This window comes from Apteryx mantelli, unplaced genomic scaffold (assembly GCF_036417845.1).
Source record: "Apteryx mantelli isolate bAptMan1 unplaced genomic scaffold, bAptMan1.hap1 HAP1_SCAFFOLD_39, whole genome shotgun sequence".
In the NCBI taxonomy this organism is placed as follows: domain Eukaryota; kingdom Metazoa; phylum Chordata; class Aves; order Apterygiformes; family Apterygidae; genus Apteryx; species Apteryx mantelli.
The window spans coordinates 436119-452168 of record NW_027118744.1 but is presented as its reverse complement, the minus strand read 5'-3'; positions in this window follow the sequence as shown (position 1 = coordinate 452168).

The following is a 16050-nucleotide window of genomic DNA, read 5'->3' as shown; positions in this document are numbered from 1 at the left end:
CTCTGTTTTGCTTTTTGTGTCAGCCAATAGACACAGTGATTGCTTTTTTGCGAGGCCGTGAAGAGATGTATCGGCTAGTTAGTTTGCGAGGCACTGAAGAGACGCAGTCGTTCGTTAGTTAGTGATGCGGCGAATAGACGCAGCGGTCCACGTGTTCGCCAGGCAGCGAAGAGACGCAGCGGTTTGCTTTTTGGAGAGGCAGCGAAGAGAGGCAGAGGTTAGTTAGCTTGCGAGGCAGCGAAGAGACGCAGCGGTCTGCTTGTTGGCAAAGGGCAGCAAAGAGGCACCGTGGTTTCCTTTTGTGCGAGGCAGCGAACAGATAGAGCGGTTTGATTGTTCGTGAGGCAGCGAAGAGATGCAGCGGTGTGCTTGTTTGCGAGGCAGCGAACAGATTCAGCAGTCTGCTTTTTTGTGAGACAGCGAACATCCACAGTGGTTAGTTAATCTGCGAGGCAGCGAAGAGACGCCCCGGTTAGATATTTCGCGAGGCAGCGAACACGTGCAGCAGTTTGCTTCTTCGCAACGCAGCGAAGTGACGCAGCCGTTTGCATCTTGGCGAGGCATCCAAGAGATGCAGCGGTGGGCTTGTTTAGGAGGCGTCGAAGAAAAGCAGCAGCTAGTGAGTTGGCCATGTGGCGAAGAGACGCCACGGTTTGCTTGTTGGCGATGCAGTGAAGAGGTGCAGCAGTTTGCTTGCTCGTGAGGCAGCCAACAGATTCAGCAGTCTGCTTATTAGCGACACAGCGAACATGCACAGTGGTTCCTCATTCTGCGAGGCAGTGAACAGAGGCAGCACTTTGCTTGTCCAGCAGGTGGCGCAGTGGCATCACGGATTGCTTTTTCGCGTGGAAGCGAAGCGCGGCAGCACTTTGCTAGTTGGCGAGGCAGCGAACCGAGGCAGCGGTGTGCTTTTTTGCGAGGAGCGAAGAGACGCTCTGTTTTGCTTTTTGTGTCAGCCAATAGACACAGTGATTGCTTTTTTGCGAGGCCGTGAAGAGATGTATCGGCTAGTTAGTTTGCGAGGCACTGAAGAGACGCAGTCGTTCGTTAGTTAGTGATGCGGCGAATAGACGCAGCGGTCCACGTGTTCGCCAGGCAGCGAAGAGACGCAGCGGTTTGCTTTTTGGAGAGGCAGCGAAGAGAGGCAGAGGTTAGTTAGCTTGCGAGGCAGCGAAGAGACGCAGCGGTCTGCTTGTTGGCAAAGGGCAGCAAAGAGGCACCGTGGTTTCCTTTTGTGCGAGGCAGCGAACAGATAGAGCGGTTTGATTGTTCGTGAGGCAGCGAAGAGATGCAGCGGTGTGCTTGTTTGCGAGGCAGCGAACAGATTCAGCAGTCTGCTTTTTTGTGAGACAGCGAACATCCACAGTGGTTAGTTAATCTGCGAGGCAGCGAAGAGACGCCCCGGTTAGATATTTCGCGAGGCAGCGAACACGTGCAGCAGTTTGCTTCTTCGCAACGCAGCGAAGTGACGCAGCCGTTTGCATCTTGGCGAGGCATCCAAGAGATGCAGCGGTGGGCTTGTTTAGGAGGCGTCGAAGAAAAGCAGCAGCTAGTGAGTTGGCCATGTGGCGAAGAGACGCCACGGTTTGCTTGTTGGCGATGCAGTGAAGAGGTGCAGCAGTTTGCTTGCTCGTGAGGCAGCCAACAGATTCAGCAGTCTGCTTATTAGCGACACAGCGAACATGCACAGTGGTTCCTCATTCTGCGAGGCAGTGAACAGAGGCAGCACTTTGCTTGTCCAGCAGGTGGCGCAGTGGCATCACGGATTGCTTTTTCGCGTGGAAGCGAAGCGCGGCAGCACTTTGCTAGTTGGCGAGGCAGCGAACCGAGGCAGCGGTGTGCTTTTTTGCGAGGAGCGAAGAGACGCTCTGTTTTGCTTTTTGTGTCAGCCAATAGACACAGTGATTGCTTTTTTGCGAGGCCGTGAAGAGATGTATCGGCTAGTTAGTTTGCGAGGCACTGAAGAGACGCAGTCGTTCGTTAGTTAGTGATGCGGCGAATAGACGCAGCGGTCCACGTGTTGGCCAGGCAGCGAAGAGACGCAGCGGTTTGCTTTTTGGAGAGACAGCGAAGAGAGGCAGAGGTTAGTTAGCTTGCGAGGCAGCGAAGAGACGCAGCGGTTTGCTTTTTGGAGAGGCAGCGAAGAGAGGCAGAGGTTAGTTAGCTTGCGAGGCAGCGAAGAGGCACCGTGGTTTGCTTTTGTGCGAGGCAGCGAACAGATAGAGCGGTTTGATTGTTCGTGAGGCAGCGAAGAGATGCAGCGGTGTGCTTGTTTGCGAGGCAGCGAACAGATTCAGCAGTCTGCTTTTTTGTGAGACAGCGAACATCCACAGTGGTTAGTTAATCTGCGAGGCAGCGAAGAGACGCCCCGGTTAGATATTTCGCGAGGCAGCGAACACATGCAGCAGTTTGCTTCTTCGCAACGCAGCGAAGTGACGCAGCCGTTTGCATCTTGGCGAGGCATCCAAGAGATGCAGCGGTGGGCTTGTTTAGGAGGCGTCGAAGAAAAGCAGCAGCTAGTGAGTTGGCCATGTGGCGAAGAGACGCCACGGTTTGCTTGTTGGCGATGCAGTGAAGAGGTGCAGCAGTTTGCTTGCTCGTGAGGCAGCCAACAGATTCAGCAGTCTGCTTTTTTGTGACACAGCGAACATGCATAGTGGTTCCTCATTCTGCGAGGCAGCGAACAGAGGCAGCACTTTGCTTGTCCAGCAGGTGGCGCAGTGGCATCACGGATTGCTTTTTCGCGGGGAAGCGAAGCGCGGCAGCACTTTGCTAGTTGGCGAGGCAGCGACCCGAGGCAGCGGTGTGCTTCTTCGCGAGGAGCGAAGAGACGCTCTGTTTTGCTTTTTGTGTCAGCCAATAGACACAGTGATTGCTTTTTTGCGAGGCCGTGAAGAGATGTATCGGCTAGTTAGTTTGCGAGGCACTGAAGAGACGCAGTCGTTCGTTAGTTAGTGATGCAGCGAATAGACGCAGCGGTCCACGTGTTCGCCAGGCAGCGAAGAGACGCAGCGGTTTGCTTTTTGGAGAGGCAGCGAAGAGAGGCAGAGGTTAGTTAGCTTGCGAGGCAGCGAAGAGACGCAGCGGTTTGCTTTTTGGAGAGGCAGCGAAGAGAGGCAGAGGTTAGTTAGCTTGCGAGGCAGCGAAGAGACGCAGCGGTCTGCTTGTTGGCAAAGGGCAGCAAAGAGGCACCGTGGTTTGCTTTTGTGCGAGGCAGCGAACAGATAGAGCGGTTTGATTGTTCGTGAGGCAGCGAAGAGATGCAGCGGTGTGCTTGTTTGCGAGGCAGCGAACAGATTCAGCAGTCTGCTTTTTTGTGAGACAGCGAACATCCACAGTGGTTAGTTATTCTGCGAGGCAGCGAAGAGACGCCCCGGTTAGTTATTTCGCGAGGCAGCGAACACGTGCAGCGGTTTGCTTCTTTGCAACGCAGCGAAGTGACGCAGCCGTTTGCATCTTGGCGAGGGAGCGAAGAGATGCAGCGGTTAGTTAGTTGGCGAGGCATCCAAGAGGTGCAGCGGTGGGCTTGTTTAGGAGGCATCGAAGAAAAGCAGCAGCTAGTGAGTTGGCCATGTGGCGAAGAGACGCCACGGTTTGCTTGTTGGCGATGCAGTGAAGAGGTGCAGCAGTTTGCTTGCTCGTGAGGCAGCCAACAGATTCAGCAGTCTGCTTATTAGTGACACAGCGAACATGCACAGTGGTTCCTCATTCTGCGAGGCAGCGAACAGAGGCAGCACTTTGCTTGTCCAGCAGGTGGCGCAGTGGCATCACGGATTGCTTTTTCGCGTGGAAGCGAAGCGCGGCAGCACTTTGCTAGTTGGCGAGGCAGCGAACCGAGGCAGCGGTGTGCTTTTTTGCGAGGAGCGAAGAGACGCTCTGTTTTGCTTTTTGTGTCAGCCAATAGGCACAGTGATTGCTTTTTTGCGAGGCCGTGAAGAGATGTATCGGCTAGTTAGTTTGCGAGGCACTGAAGAGACGCAGTCGTTCGTTAGTTAGTGATGCGGCGAATAGACGCAGCGGTCCACGTGTTGGCCAGGCAGCGAAGAGACGCAGCGGTTTGCTTTTTGGAGAGGCAGCGAAGAGAGGCAGAGGTTAGTTAGCTTGCGAGGCAGCGAAGAGACGCAGCGGTCTGCTTGTTGGCAAAGGGCAGCAAAGAGGCACCGTGGTTTCCTTTTGTGCGAGGCAGCGAACAGATAGAGCTGTTTGATTGTTCGTGAGGCAGCGAAGAGATGCAGCGGTGTGCTTGTTTGCGAGGCAGCGAACAGATTCAGCAGTCTGCTTTTTTGTGAGACAGCGAACATCCACAGTGGTTAGTTAATCTGCGAGGCAGCGAAGAGACGCCCCGGTTAGATATTTCGCGAGGCAGCGAACACGTGCAGCAGTTTGCTTCTTCGCAACGCAGCGAAGTGACGCAGCCGTTTGCATCTTGGCGAGGCATCCAAGAGATGCAGCGGTGGGCTTGTTTAGGAGGCGTCGAAGAAAAGCAGCAGCTAGTGAGTTAGCCATGTGGCGAAGAGACGCCACGGTTTGCTTGTTGGCGATGCAGTGAAGAGGTGCAGCAGTTTGCTTGCTCGTGAGGCAGCCAACAGATTCAGCAGTCTGCTTATTAGCGACACAGCGAACATGCACAGTGGTTCCTCATTCTGCGAGGCAGTGAACAGAGGCAGCACTTTGCTTGTCCAGCAGGTGGCGCAGTGGCATCACGGATTGCTTTTTTGCGTGGAAGCGAAGCGCGGCAGCACTTTGCTAGTTGGCGAGGCAGCGAACCGAGGCAGCGGTGTGCTTTTTTGCGAGGAGCGAAGAGACGCTCTGTTTTGCTTTTTGTGTCAGCCAATAGGCACAGTGATTGCTTTTTTGCGAGGCCGTGAAGAGATGTATCGGCTAGTTAGTTTGCGAGGCACTGAAGAGACGCAGTCGTTCGTTAGTTAGTGATGCGGCGAATAGACGCAGCGGTCCACGTGTTCGCCAGGCAGCGAAGAGACGCAGCGGTTTGCTTTTTGGAGAGGCAGCGAAGAGAGGCAGAGGTTAGTTAGCTTGCGAGGCAGGGAAGAGACGCAGCGGTTTGCTTTTTGGAGAGGCAGCGAAGAGAGGCAGAGGTTAGTTAGCTTGCGAGGCAGCGAAGAGGCACCGTGGTTTGCTTTTGTGCGAGGCAGCGAACAGATAGAGCGGTTTGATTGTTCGTGAGGCAGCGAAGAGATGCAGCGGTGTGCTTGTTTGCGAGGCAGCGAACAGATTCAGCAGTCTGCTTTTTTGTGAGACAGCGAACATCCACAGTGGTTAGTTATTCTGCGAGGCAGCGAAGAGACGCCCCGGTTAGTTATTTCGCGAGGCAGCGAACACGTGCAGCGGTTTGCTTCTTCGCAACGCAGCGAAGTGATGCAGCCGTTTGCATCTTGGCGAGGGAGCGAAGAGATGCAGCGGTTAGTTAGTTGGCGAGGCATCCAAGAGGTGCAGCGGTGGGCTTGTTTAGGAGGCATCGAAGAAAAGCAGCAGCTAGTGAGTTGGCCATGTGGCGAAGAGACGCCACGGTTTGCTTGTTGGCGATGCAGTGAAGAGGTGCAGCAGTTTGCTTGCTCGTGAGGCAGCCAACAGATTCAGCAGTCTGCTTATTAGTGACACAGCGAACATGCACAGTGGTTCCTCATTCTGCGAGGCAGCGAACAGAGGCAGCACTTTGCTTGTCCAGCAGGTGGCGCAGTGGCATCACGGATTGCTTTTTCGCGTGGAAGCGAAGCGCGGCAGCACTTTGCTAGTTGGCGAGGCAGCGAACCGAGGCAGCGGTGTGCTTTTTTGCGAGGAGCGAAGAGACGCTCTGTTTTGCTTTTTCTGTCAGCCAATAGGCACAGTGATTGCTTTTTTGCGAGGCAGTGAACAGATGTATCGGCTAGTTAGTTTGCGAGGCACTGAAGAGACGCAGTCGTTCGTTAGTTAGTGATGCGGCGAATAGACGCAGCGGTCCACGTGTTGGCCAGGCAGCGAAGAGACGCAGCGGTTTGCTTTTTGGAGAGGCAGCGAAGAGAGGCAGAGGTTAGTTAGCTTGCGAGGCAGCGAAGAGACGCAGCGGTTTGCTTTTTGGAGAGGCAGCGAAGAGAGGCAGAGGTTACTTAGCTTGCGAGGCAGCGAAGAGACGCAGCGGTCTGCTTGTTGGCAAAGGGCAGCAAAGAGGCACCGTGGTTTGCTTTTGTGCGAGGCAGCGAACAGATAGAGCGGTTTGATTGTTCGTGAGGCAGCGAAGAGATGCAGCGGTGTGCTTGTTTGCGAGGCAGCGAACAGATTCAGCAGTCTGCTTTTTTGTGAGACAGCGAACATCCACAGTGGTTAGTTATTCTGCGAGGCAGCGAAGAGACGCCCCGGTTAGTTATTTCGCGAGGCAGCGAACACGTGCAGCGGTTTGCTTCTTCGCAACGCAGCAAAGTGACGCAGCCGTTTGCATCTTGGCGAGGGAGCGAAGAGATGCAGCGGTTAGTTAGTTGGCGAGGCATCCAAGAGGTGCAGCGGTGGGCTTGTTTAGGAGGCATCGAAGAAAAGCAGCAGCTAGTGAGTTGGCCATGTGGCGAAGAGACGCCACGGTTTGCTTGTTGGCGATGCAGTGAAGAGGTGCAGCAGTTTGCTTGCTCGTGAGGCAGCCAACAGATTCAGCAGTCTGCTTATTAGTGACACAGCGAACATGCACAGTGGTTCCTCATTCTGCGAGGCAGCGAACAGAGGCAGCACTTTGCTTGTCCAGCAGGTGGCGCAGTGGCATCACGGATTGCTTTTTCGCGTGGAAGCGAAGCGCGGCAGCACTTTGCTAGTTGGCGAGGCAGCGAACCGAGGCAGCGGTGTGCTTTTTTGCGAGGAGCGAAGAGACGCTCTGTTTTGCTTTTTGTGTCAGCCAATAGGCACAGTGATTGCTTTTTTGCGAGGCAGTGAACAGATGTATCGGCTAGTTAGTTTGCGAGGCACTGAAGAGACGCAGTCGTTCGTTAGTTAGTGATGCGGCGAATAGACGCAGCGGTCCACGTGTTGGCCAGGCAGCGAAGAGACGCAGCGGTTTGCTTTTTGGAGAGGCAGCGAAGAGAGGCAGAGGTTAGTTAGCTTGCGAGGCAGCGAAGAGACGCAGCGGTTTGCTTTTTGGAGAGGCAGCGAAGAGAGGCAGAGGTTAGTTAGCTTGCGAGGCAGCGAAGAGACGCAGCGGTCTGCTTGTTGGCAAAGGGCAGCAAAGAGGCACCGTGGTTTGCTTTTGTGCGAGGCAGCGAACAGATAGAGCGGTTTGATTGTTCGTGAGGCAGCGAAGAGATGCAGCGGTGTGCTTGTTTGCGAGGCAGCGAACAGATTCAGCAGTCTGCTTTTTTGTGAGACAGCGAACATCCACAGTGGTTAGTTATTCTGCGAGGCAGCGAAGAGACGCCCCGGTTAGTTATTTCGCGAGGCAGCGAACACGTGCAGCGGTTTGCTTCTTCGCAACGCAGCGAAGTGACGCAGCCGTTTGCATCTTGGCGAGGGAGCGAAGAGATGCAGCGGTTAGTTAGTTGGCGAGGCATCCAAGAGGTGCAGCGGTGGGCTTGTTTAGGAGGCATCGAAGAAAAGCAGCAGCTAGTGAGTTGGCCATGTGGCGAAGAGACGCCACGGTTTGCTTGTTGGCGATGCAGTGAAGAGGTGCAGCAGTTTGCTTGCTCGTGAGGCAGCCAACAGATTCAGCAGTCTGCTTATTAGTGACACAGCGAACATGCACAGTGGTTCCTCATTCTGCGAGGCAGCGAACAGAGGCAGCACTTTGCTTGTCCAGCAGGTGGCGCAGTGGCATCACGGATTGCTTTTTCGCGTGGAAGCGAAGCGCGGCAGCACTTTGCTAGTTGGCGAGGCAGCGAACCGAGGCAGCGGTGTGCTTTTTTGCGAGGAGCGAAGAGACGCTCTGTTTTGCTTTTTGTGTCAGCCAATAGACACAGTGATTGCTTTTTTGCGAGGCCGTGAAGAGATGTATCGGCTAGTTAGTTTGCGAGGCACTGAAGAGACGCAGTCGTTCGTTAGTTAGTGATGCGGCGAATAGACGCAGCGGTCCACGTGTTCGCCAGGCAGCGAAGAGACGCAGCGGTTTGCTTTTTGGAGAGGCAGCGAAGAGAGGCAGAGGTTAGTTAGCTTGCGAGGCAGCGAAGAGACGCAGCGGTCTGCTTGTTGGCAAAGGGCAGCAAAGAGGCACCGTGGTTTCCTTTTGTGCGAGGCAGCGAACAGATAGAGCGGTTTGATTGTTCGTGAGGCAGCGAAGAGATGCAGCGGTGTGCTTGTTTGCGAGGCAGCGAACAGATTCAGCAGTCTGCTTTTTTGTGAGACAGCGAACATCCACAGTGGTTAGTTAATCTGCGAGGCAGCGAAGAGACGCCCCGGTTAGATATTTCGCGAGGCAGCGAACACATGCAGCAGTTTGCTTCTTCGCAACGCAGCGAAGTGACGCAGCCGTTTGCATCTTGGCGAGGGAGCGAAGAGATGCAGCGGTTAGTTAGTTGGCGAGGCATCCAAGAGGTGCAGCGGTGGGCTTGTTTAGGAGGCATCGAAGAAAAGCAGCAGCTAGTGAGTTGGCCATGTGGCGAAGAGACGCCACGGTTTGCTTGTTGGCGATGCAGTGAAGAGGTGCAGCAGTTTGCTTGCTCGTGAGGCAGCCAACAGATTCAGCAGTCTGCTTATTAGTGACACAGCGAACATGCACAGTGGTTCCTCATTCTGCGAGGCAGCGAAGAGATGCAGCACTTTGCTTGTCCAGCAGGTGGCGCAGTGGCATCATGGATTGCTTTTTCGCGGGGAAGCGAAGCGCGGCAGCACTTTGCTAGTTGGCGAGGCAGCGACCCGAGGCAGCGGTGTGCTTCTTCGCGAGGAGCGAAGAGACGCTCTGTTTTGCTTTTTGTGTCAGCCAATAGACACAGTGATTGCTTTTTTGCGAGGCCGTGAAGAGATGTATCGGCTAGTTAGTTTGCGAGGCACTGAAGAGACGCAGTCGTTCGTTAGTTAGTGATGCGGCGAATAGACGCAGCGGTCCACGTGTTCGCCAGGCAGCGAAGAGACGCAGCGGTTTGCTTTTTGGAGAGGCAGCGAAGAGAGGCAGAGGTTAGTTAGCTTGCGAGGCAGCGAAGAGACGCAGCGGTCTGCTTGTTGGCAAAGGGCAGCAAAGAGGCACCGTGGTTTGCTTTTGTGCGAGGCAGCGAACAGATAGAGCGGTTTGATTGTGCGTGAGGCAGCGAAGAGATGCAGCGGTGTGCTTGTTTGCGAGGCAGCGAACAGATTCAGCAGTCTGCTTTTTTGTGAGACAGCGAACATCCACAGTGGTTAGTTAATCTGCGAGGCAGCGAAGAGACGCCCCGGTTAGATATTTCGCGAGGCAGCGAACACATGCAGCAGTTTGCTTCTTCGCAACGCAGCGAAGTGACGCAGCCGTTTGCATCTTGGCGAGGCATCCAAGAGATGCAGCGGTGGGCTTGTTTAGGAGGCGTCGAAGAAAAGCAGCAGCTAGTGAGTTGGCCATGTGGCGAAGAGACGCCACGGTTTGCTTGTTGGCGATGCAGTGAAGAGGTGCAGCAGTTTGCTTGCTCGTGAGGCAGCCAACAGATTCAGCAGTCTGCTTTTTTGTGACACAGCGAACATGCATAGTGGTTCCTCATTCTGCGAGGCAGCGAACAGAGGCAGCACTTTGCTTGTCCAGCAGGTGGCGCAGTGGCATCACGGATTGCTTTTTCGCGGGGAAGCGAAGCGCGGCAGCACTTTGCTAGTTGGCGAGGCAGCGACCCGAGGCAGCGGTGTGCTTCTTCGCGAGGAGCGAAGAGACGCTCTGTTTTGCTTTTTGTGTCAGCCAATAGACACAGTGATTGCTTTTTTGCGAGGCCGTGAAGAGATGTATCGGCTAGTTAGTTTGCGAGGCACTGAAGAGACGCAGTCGTTCGTTAGTTAGTGATGCGGCGAATAGACGCAGCGGTCCACGTGTTCGCCAGGCAGCGAAGAGACGCAGCGGTTTGCTTTTTGGAGAGGCAGCGAAGAGAGGCAGAGGTTAGTTAGCTTGCGAGGCAGCGAAGAGACGCAGCGGTCTGCTTGTTGGCAAAGGGCAGCAAAGAGGCACCGTGGTTTGCTTTTGTGCGAGGCAGCGAACAGATAGAGCGGTTTGATTGTGCGTGAGGCAGCGAAGAGATGCAGCGGTGTGCTTGTTTGCGAGGCAGCGAACAGATTCAGCAGTCTGCTTTTTTGTGAGACAGCGAACATCCACAGTGGTTAGTTAATCTGCGAGGCAGCGAAGAGACGCCCCGGTTAGATATTTCGCGAGGCAGCGAACACATGCAGCAGTTTGCTTCTTCGCAACGCAGCGAAGTGACGCAGCCGTTTGCATCTTGGCGAGGCATCCAAGAGATGCAGCGGTGGGCTTGTTTAGGAGGCGTCGAAGAAAAGCAGCAGCTAGTGAGTTGGCCATGTGGCGAAGAGACGCCACGGTTTGCTTGTTGGCGATGCAGTGAAGAGGTGCAGCAGTTTGCTTGCTCGTGAGGCAGCCAACAGATTCAGCAGTCTGCTTTTTTGTGACACAGCGAACATGCATAGTGGTTCCTCATTCTGCGAGGCAGCGAACAGAGGCAGCACTTTGCTTGTCCAGCAGGTGGCGCAGTGGCATCACGGATTGCTTTTTCGCGGGGAAGCGAAGCGCGGCAGCACTTTGCTAGTTGGCGAGGCAGCGACCTGAGGCAGCGGTGTGCTTCTTCGCGAGGAGCGAAGAGACGCTCTGTTTTGCTTTTTGTGTCAGCCAATAGACACAGTGATTGCTTTTTTGCGAGGCCGTGAAGAGATGTATCGGCTAGTTAGTTTGCGAGGCACTGAAGAGACGCAGTCGTTCGTTAGTTAGTGATGCGGCGAATAGACGCAGCGGTCCACGTGTTGGCCAGGCAGCGAAGAGACGCAGCGGTTTGCTTTTTGGAGAGGCAGCGAAGAGAGGCAGAGGTTAGTTAGCTTGCGAGGCAGCGAAGAGACGCAGCGGTCTGCTTGTTGGCAAAGGGCAGCAAAGAGGCACCGTGGTTTGCTTTTGTGCGAGGCAGCGAACAGATAGAGCGGTTTGATTGTTCGTGAGGCAGCGAAGAGATGCAGCGGTGTGCTTGTTTGCGAGGCAGCGAACAGATTCAGCAGTCTGCTTTTTTGTGAGACAGCGAACATCCACAGTGGTTAGTTAATCTGCGAGGCAGCGAAGAGACGCCCCGGTTAGATATTTCGCGAGGCAGCGAACACATGCAGCAGTTTGCTTCTTCGCAACGCAGCGAAGTGACGCAGCCGTTTGCATCTTGGCGAGGCATCCAAGAGATGCAGCGGTGGGCTTGTTTAGGAGGCGTCGAAGAAAAGCAGCAGCTAGTGAGTTGGCCATGCGGCGAAGAGACGCCACGGTTTGCTTGTTGGCGATGCAGTGAAGAGGTGCAGCAGTTTGCTTGCTCGTGAGGCAGCCAACAGATTCAGCAGTCTGCTTATTAGCGACACAGCGAACATGCACAGTGGTTCCTCATTCTGCGAGGCAGCGGACAGATGCAGCACTTTGCTTGTCCAGCAGGTGGCGCAGTGGCATCACGGATTGCTTTTTCGCGTGGAAGCGAAGCGCGGCAGCACTTTGCTAGTTGGCGAGGCAGCGAACCGAGGCAGCGGTGTGCTTTTTTGCGAGGAACGAAGAGACGCTCTGTTTTGCTTTTTGTGTCAGCCAATAGACACAGTGATTGCTTTTTTGCGAGGCCGTGAAGAGATGTATCGGCTAGTTAGTTTGCGAGGCACTGAAGAGACGCAGTCGTTCGTTAGTTAGTGATGCGGCGAATAGACGCAGCGGTCCACGTGTTCGCCAGGCAGCGAAGAGACGCAGCGGTTTGCTTTTTGGAGAGGCAGCGAAGAGAGGCAGAGGTTAGTAGGCTTGCGAGGCAGCGAAGAGACGCAGCGGTTTGCTTTTTGGAGAGGCAGCGAAGAGAGGCAGAGGTTAGTTAGCTTGCGAGGCAGCGAAGAGGCACCGTGGTTTGCTTTTGTGCGAGGCAGCGAACAGATAGAGCGGTTTGATTGTTCGTGAGGCAGCGAAGAGATGCAGCGGTGTGCTTGTTTGCGAGGCAGCGAACAGATTCAGCAGTCTGCTTTTTTGTGAGACAGCGAACATCCACAGTGGTTAGTTAATCTGCGAGGCAGCGAAGAGACGCCCCGGTTAGATATTTCGCGAGGCAGCGAACACATGCAGCAGTTTGCTTCTTCGCAACGCAGCGAAGTGACGCAGCCGTTTGCATCTTGGCGAGGGAGCGAAGAGATGCAGCGGTTAGTTAGTTGGCGAGGCATCCAAGAGGTGCAGCGGTGGGCTTGTTTAGGAGGCATCGAAGAAAAGCAGCAGCTAGTGAGTTGGCCATGTGGCGAAGAGACGCCACGGTTTGCTTGTTGGCGATGCAGTGAAGAGGTGCAGCAGTTTGCTTGCTCGTGAGGCAGCCAACAGATTCAGCAGTCTGCTTATTAGTGACACAGCGAACATGCACAGTGGTTCCTCATTCTGCGAGGCAGCGAAGAGATGCAGCACTTTGCTTGTCCAGCAGGTGGCGCAGTGGCATCACGGATTGCTTTTTCGCGGGGAAGCGAAGCGCGGCAGCACTTTGCTAGTTGGCGAGGCAGCGACCCGAGGCAGCGGTGTGCTTCTTCGCGAGGAGCGAAGAGACGCTCTGTTTTGCTTTTTGTGTCAGCCAATAGACACAGTGATTGCTTTTTTGCGAGGCCGTGAAGAGATGTATCGGCTAGTTAGTTTGCGAGGCACTGAAGAGACGCAGTCGTTCGTTAGTTAGTGATGCAGCGAATAGACGCAGCGGTCCACGTGTTCGCCAGGCAGCGAAGAGACGCAGCGGTTTGCTTTTTGGAGAGGCAGCGAAGAGAGGCAGAGGTTAGTTAGCTTGCGAGGCAGCGAAGAGACGCAGCGGTTTGCTTTTTGGAGAGGCAGCGAAGAGAGGCAGAGGTTAGTTAGCTTGCGAGGCAGCGAAGAGACGCAGCGGTCTGCTTGTTGGCAAAGGGCAGCAAAGAGGCACCGTGATTTGCTTTTGTGCGAGGCAGCGAACAGATAGAGCGGTTTGATTGTGCGTGAGGCAGCGAAGAGATGCAGCGGTGTGCTTGTTTGCGAGGCAGCGAACAGATTCAGCAGTCTGCTTTTTTGTGAGACAGCGAACATCCACAGTGGTTAGTTATTCTGCGAGGCAGCGAAGAGACGCCCCGGTTAGTTATTTCGCGAGGCAGCGAACACGTGCAGCGGTTTGCTTCTTCGCAACGCAGCGAAGTGACGCAGCCGTTTGCATCTTGGCGAGGGAGCGAAGAGATGCAGCGGTTAGTTAGTTGGCGAGGCATCCAAGAGATGCAGCGGTGGGCTTGTTTAGGAGGCATCGAAGAAAAGCAGCAGCTAGTGAGTTGGCCATGTGGCGAAGAGACGCCACGGTTTGCTTGTTGGCGATGCAGTGAAGAGGTGCAGCAGTTTGCTTGTTCGGCAGAAAGCCAACAGATTCAGCAGTCTGCTTTTTTGTGACACAGCGAACACGCACAGTGGTTCCTCATTCTGCGAGGCAGCGGACAGATGCAGCACTTTGCTTGTCCAGCAGGTGGCGCAGTGGCATCACGGATTGCTTTTTCGCGTGGAAGCGAAGCGCGGCAGCACTTTGCTAGTTGGCGAGGCAGCGAACCGAGGCAGCGGTGTGCTTTTTTGCGAGGAGCGAAGAGACGCTCTGTTTTGCTTTTTCTGTCAGCCAATAGGCACAGTGATTGCTTTTTTGCGAGGCAGTGAACAGATGTATCGGCTAGTTAGTTTGCGAGGCACTGAAGAGACGCAGTCGTTCGTTAGTTAGTGATGCGGCGAATAGACGCAGCGGTCCACGTGTTGGCCAGGCAGCGAAGAGACGCAGCGGTTTGCTTTTTGGAGAGGCAGCGAAGAGAGGCAGAGGTTAGTTAGCTTGCGAGGCAGCGAAGAGACGCAGCGGTCTGCTTGTTGGCAAAGGGCAGCAAAGAGGCACCGTGGTTTGCTTTTGTGCGAGGCAGCGAACAGATAGAGCGGTTTGATTGTTCGTGAGGCAGCGAAGAGATGCAGCGGCGTACTTGTTTGCGAGGCAGCGAACAGATTCAGCAGTCTGCTTTTTTGTGAGACAGCGAACATCCACAGTGGTTAGTTATTCTGCGAGGCAGCGAAGAGACGCCCCGGTTAGTTATTTCGCGAGGCAGCGAACACGTGCAGCGGTTTGCTTCTTCGCAACGCAGCGAAGTGACGCAGCCGTTTGCATCTTGGCGAGGGAGCGAAGAGATGCAGCGGTTAGTTAGTTGGCGAGGCATCCAAGAGATGCAGCGGTGGGCTTGTTTAGGAGGCATCGAAGAAAAGCAGCAGCTAGTGAGTTGGCCATGTGGCGAAGAGACGCCACGGTTTGCTTGTTGGCGATGCAGTGAAGAGGTGCAGCAGTTTGCTTGCTCGTGAGGCAGCCAACAGATTCAGCAGTCTGCTTATTAGTGACACAGCGAACATGCACAGTGGTTCCTCATTCTGCGAGGCAGCGGACAGATGCAGCACTTTGCTTGTCCAGCAGGTGGCGCAGTGGCATCACGGATTGCTTTTTCGCGTGGAAGCGAAGCGCGGCAGCACTTTGCTAGTTGGCGAGGCAGCGAACCGAGGCAGCGGTGTGCTTTTTTGCGAGGAGCGAAGAGACGCTCTGTTTTGCTTTTTCTGTCAGCCAATAGGCACAGTGATTGCTTTTTTGCGAGGCAGTGAACAGATGTATCGGCTAGTTAGTTTGCGAGGCACTGAAGAGACGCAGTCGTTCGTTAGTTAGTGATGCGGCGAATAGACGCAGCGGTCCACGTGTTCGCCAGGCAGCGAAGAGATGCAGCGGTTTGCTTTTTGGAGAGGCAGCGAAGAGAGGCAGAGGTTAGTTAGCTTGCGAGGCAGCGAAGAGACGCAGCGGTCTGCTTGTTGGCAAAGGGCAGCAAAGAGGCACCGTGGTTTGCTTTTGTGCGAGGCAGCGAACAGATAGAGCGGTTTGATTGTTCGTGAGGCAGCGAAGAGATGCAGCGGCGTGCTTGTTTGCGAGGCAGCGAACAGATTCAGCAGTCTGCTTTTTTGTGAGACAGCGAACATCCACAGTGGTTAGTTATTCTGCGAGGCAGCGAAGAGACGCCCCGGTTAGTTATTTCGCGAGGCAGCGAACACGTGCAGCGGTTTGCTTCTTCGCAACGCAGCGAAGTGACGCAGCCGTTTGCATCTTGGCGAGGGAGCGAAGAGATGCAGCGGTTAGTTAGTTGGCGAGGCATCCAAGAGATGCAGCGGTGGGCTTGTTTAGGAGGCATCGAAGAAAAGCAGCAGCTAGTGAGTTGGCCATGTGGCGAAGAGACGCCACGGTTTGCTTGTTGGCGATGCAGTGAAGAGGTGCAGCAGTTTGCTTGCTCGTGAGGCAGCCAACAGATTCAGCAGTCTGCTTATTAGTGACACAGCGAACATGCACAGTGGTTCCTCATTCTGCGAGGCAGCGAAGAGATGCAGCACTTTGCTTGTCCAGCAGGTGGCGCAGTGGCATCACGGATTGCTTTTTCGCGTGGAAGCGAAGCGCGGCAGCACTTTGCTAGTTGGCGAGGCAGCGAACCGAGGCAGCGGTGTGCTTTTTTGCGAGGAGCGAAGAGACGCTCTGTTTTGCTTTTTCTGTCAGCCAATAGGCACAGTGATTGCTTTTTTGCGAGGCAGTGAACAGATGTATCGGCTAGTTAGTTTGCGAGGCACTGAAGAGACGCAGTCGTTCGTTAGTTAGTGATGCGGCGAATAGACGCAGCGGTCCACGTGTTGGCCAGGCAGCGAAGAGACGCAGCGGTTTGCTTTTTGGAGAGGCAGCGAAGAGAGGCAGAGGTTACTTAGCTTGCGAGGCAGCGAAGAGACGCAGCGGTCTGCTTGTTGGCAAAGGGCAGCAAAGAGGCACCGTGGTTTGCTTTTGTGCGAGGCAGCGAACAGATAGAGCGGTTTGATTGTTCGTGAGGCAGCGAAGAGATGCAGCGGCGTGCTTGTTTGCGAGGCAGCGAACAGATTCAGCAGTCTGCTTT